Source organism: Schistocerca serialis, chromosome 5 (assembly GCF_023864345.2).
Source record: "Schistocerca serialis cubense isolate TAMUIC-IGC-003099 chromosome 5, iqSchSeri2.2, whole genome shotgun sequence".
Lineage (NCBI taxonomy): Eukaryota > Metazoa > Arthropoda > Insecta > Orthoptera > Acrididae > Schistocerca > Schistocerca serialis.
This window is the reverse complement of record NC_064642.1, coordinates 476,125,310-476,129,242: the sequence shown is the minus strand read 5'-3', so window position 1 is coordinate 476,129,242 and position 3,933 is coordinate 476,125,310. Positions and strand designations below refer to the sequence as shown.

The window sequence follows — 3,933 nt, the reverse complement described above, 5'->3', positions numbered from 1 at the left end:
AGGAAGCAGTGTACTGAAATGTACTCTAGCTGTGTATATACTGTATGTGTTTTGGCCGGAGGCAGTTTGCTCTGCACTCTTGTATATGCAAGTGCTGAATAAATCTTCGTTAAATGAAGTTAGTGTTCGTCATTCATCTACTTACACTTTCCTCTACGTGACAATATTGTTAAAGCAGAATATCCCCCTCTCCTTTTTTGTAATTTTTTTTAAAATAATAACCCTGAAGTGCCTCTAGAGTATAAAAGGTGAAAAAGTATATTGGCAGCTCCGGCTACAGCCAGTTAAAAGAAACACCTTCTATATAAACTATTAATCCCTAATGGTTGAGAGAAAGCTGGTACAGTACAGTTACTTAAATCAAAAACTCTAATAAGCAAGATGTTGTGAGGGAAAGGGTACGATTCTGAATAGGAATACAAGGCATAAAAGAGAATTTAAGTTGCTCGTTCCAACAGACAGCCTGAATTCCTGTGCTTAGGTCAATCATCCGCACTATGACACAAGTTAACAAACAAGAGGTCCCCGCACCCATTAGTGCTTTTAACAAAAGGCACTAAATAAGTCAGGGCGAAAGAAGCTGCTTAACTATTATAAATGAAGCCCTTACAAGAACATACCAAAGAGTAGCAACTTATCATTAACTGTCGTAACAAAAATCTCTGTTCAAGAAAAGAGAACATGAGGATTAAAGGCAGCCTCAAGTTTCCATCAAGTGGTTAGTCACAATTATAATCAGAGGCTCACCGACAAACACAGCCGATGACTATCAGGCCACCAAGCCGTTTTCTGGCGTATATTACAATAAGGAGAACTAGAAGCAAACAGATTCTCACGTTCATTAGCCGCTTACGCCACACTTTAAGCAAGGAAAACTATAAAACAATTTGCATGCTTATTAGATATGCAAGGTTTAAATCCACACCTCCACAAATAAAAAATAAAATAAAATGGCAACTGCTAAAATAGCCAGCAGCAGAAAATACAACTTGTAAATTTAAATGACTTTAGACTCAGGTGTTCATATGGCTAATTAAAAATTTCAGTTCAATCAAAATTTCACGTAGCCATCCACAAGTAAACTCTGACCCAGCTATACCACAAAATTGTTTAAAGAATGCTAAGGGGCTAAACCTCAATTAACAACACTCTGTTAAAAAAGAGTGGCCACCAACTCTCAAAGGAATCACCAATATAATAAAAAAGGAAATAACCTTAGTTAAATAACTGCCGTCGACCACTGTAAGTGGACTTAAGCGATCAAATTATACATGAAATAAATAACGCATAAGATCACCCTTAGAGAGGCACCGAAAGACACAAACACAATTTATTAAAATACCAATAAATAAAAAAGGGGGTCAATCAGTAATCGTATTAAATTCAGTCCTTCAAGAAACCACCAAAACCAGGCAAATGCCGAAGCTTTCGTAATACTACCACTGTGCGTGAAAGTTGCAAAAGATGAAGACAAGTTGAATATTGGCAGTGAAGCATTAAATATCCAGTAGCACACAGCATTGAATCACCTGAATCACAAACCGACGATGTCAAGACAAATGGAATTCACACAACAGGACGCAGTCTCTCAAAAATTGCAGCAGGCGAGAAACGCTAAGGCCATTACGAAAACATGCACCCGAGAAATATAGCTGCCTTTGTTAGTCCAGGCCACTGGTCGTCCTGGTTCACCGTACCCAGCTGTCCGCTGCCCTTGTCGTGCTGGCTCCTTCCGCCGTCACCACCTCCTCTGTGCACCGCCAGAAACGTTACTTCACAAGGAGAATCGATATACAGAGATAAATGTAGCGCCACAGACACATACGATTACGGAAAGCAGGGAAGAATCGATAAGGAGCCGTCGCCACGGCTCACTCATGTCAAAACTGAAACAAACGGTACCCCGACGACGAATATTCTTGAGAGACTCGACAGACATCATGGCTCGGGCAGAGAACGCCAGACAACTTCACTAGGCAAGAATGATGCGACACCGGCCGACACACACTCAAGATTACGTACACACAGGGTCGACAATTGGCGCTGCTGCACAGGCGGAAACAAGAACGACCTGCTCCCTCGACGCGCAAGGCGGAGCTGGGAATTTTAGAAGTGGCGGGTTTCGAACCCAGGAGCGAGAGCATTTCGGTTACTAATCTGCCTCAGTGAGCTACAACGGCTGGTAAGCTAGCGCAACGTGATGCACGTTGGGTGGTTTGGATGAGGGGACCAAACAGCGAGGTCATCGGTCTCATCGGATTGGGGAAGGATGGGAAAAGAAGTCGGCCGTGCCTTTTCAAAGGAACCATGCCGGCCTTTACGTGAAACGATTTAGGGAAATCGCGGGAAACCTAAATCAGTATGACCAGACGCGGGTTTGAACCGTCGTCCTCCCGAATTCGAGTCCAGTGTGTAGACCACTTCGCCACCTCGCTCGGTTCTTCCGTACATTCCGATGCCCTGCACTATGTGACAATGTTGCCAGCTAATCATTTTCATAAACGTGTTTTCAGAATGCACCCGATCTGATTTTGCTAGATAAACTTTTGTCTGGAATTGCATGCCAACCTCCAGGTTAAGTAAGTTTTTTTTTTTCTTCGCCCTGTAAAAGTAGAATAAAGATACTGAAAGAAAAAGTTGTAAATACACCACTGGCAATTAGAACTGCAGTGCCACGAGACACTCCGTCTGTAGGCCACAGGTGGCCTATCGGGACTCGGGCCTTCCGACCGCCGTGTCATCCTCAGCTGAGGAAGTAGATAGGAGGGGCGTGTGGTAAGCACACCGCTCTCCCGGTCTTTATGATGGTTTTCTGTGACCGGAGTCGCTGCTATTCGGTCGAGTAGTTCTTCAAGTGGCATCACGAGGCTGAGTGCACCCCGAAAAATGGCAACAGCGCATGGCAGCCCGGACGGTCACCCATCCAAGTGCCGGCAACGCCCGACAGCGCTTAATTTCGGTGATCTGACGGGAACCGGTGTATCCACTGCGGAAAGGCTGTTGCCTAGTGCTACGAGGAGTAACAAATAATTAAATTTTATTTATTGTGAGTTTACAATATTACAGGAAGAATTCATTATTAAAGCTACGGGTGACTTGGGGGCTTATAGAATCCGTAATTTAATACTTCGAGCTGCCACTCTGCAACAGCATTGGTTCTGCGCCAGTCGTGCATCGAGTTGAATTGTCGAATTGCGCTTGAATTAGAAACGGGGATACATCATTCCATGCTGCATCGTCAATCGTAGTGTCAAGCGAGTGGTGAACTGCGTACATGGCAACTTCGTATATAAAATTAGATACTTTCCTTATTTTTCAGTTGATGACTTACATGTGCTGGGGTAATATTAATCATGAAACCATGGGAAGCAGTGATCTCCTCGGCATACTGCACACATTATGAACGCCGCATTTTTATAATTATATTGTTGTTTTAAAGTTTCTATACAAAAAAACAGTTTATATTCATAAAATGTTCCCTCTCATGGCACAATATGGAAACAAACACGTGCAGTGCATCATTTCACCAAGTATTCGTAAAGATAGCCCGTGATGTAGCATGGAATATACATTTTGCTGCAGTCATCTCGGGATGTCTTTTCTCTTTCTCTCTCGACGAGAGAAAGAGCTTTGGAGCTTTTACACTCATGCTCATGAATTAACGATAATTGCAGAATGTGGTGCCTCACAATGTGGCACTACACAAAACTGGCGCTAATAGCTTAAGCACATAGGGAACACACACGACGCAGATCTGTAAGTCCACGGTATTGGCGATACGTTGAGAAAACCGTCCCGAAACACATGTGCTACAAAACGCCACTGTTTCCTGTGTATGTATCCCGACATCAATATGGGGTATGACCACAACGCACACGTACACAGGCCGCAAAATGGGTTGGTATCTCGGCAGTGACGACAAGTAGGCCCCTC

General features: G+C 43.6%; 1 pseudogene; it reads right to left on the bottom strand.

Moving 5' to 3' along the window:
* Positions 1 to 2,887: 2,887 nt before the first annotated feature.
* Positions 2,888 to 3,005, bottom strand: LOC126482894 (5S ribosomal RNA; annotated as a pseudogene).
* Positions 3,006 to 3,933: the final 928 nt, after the last annotated feature.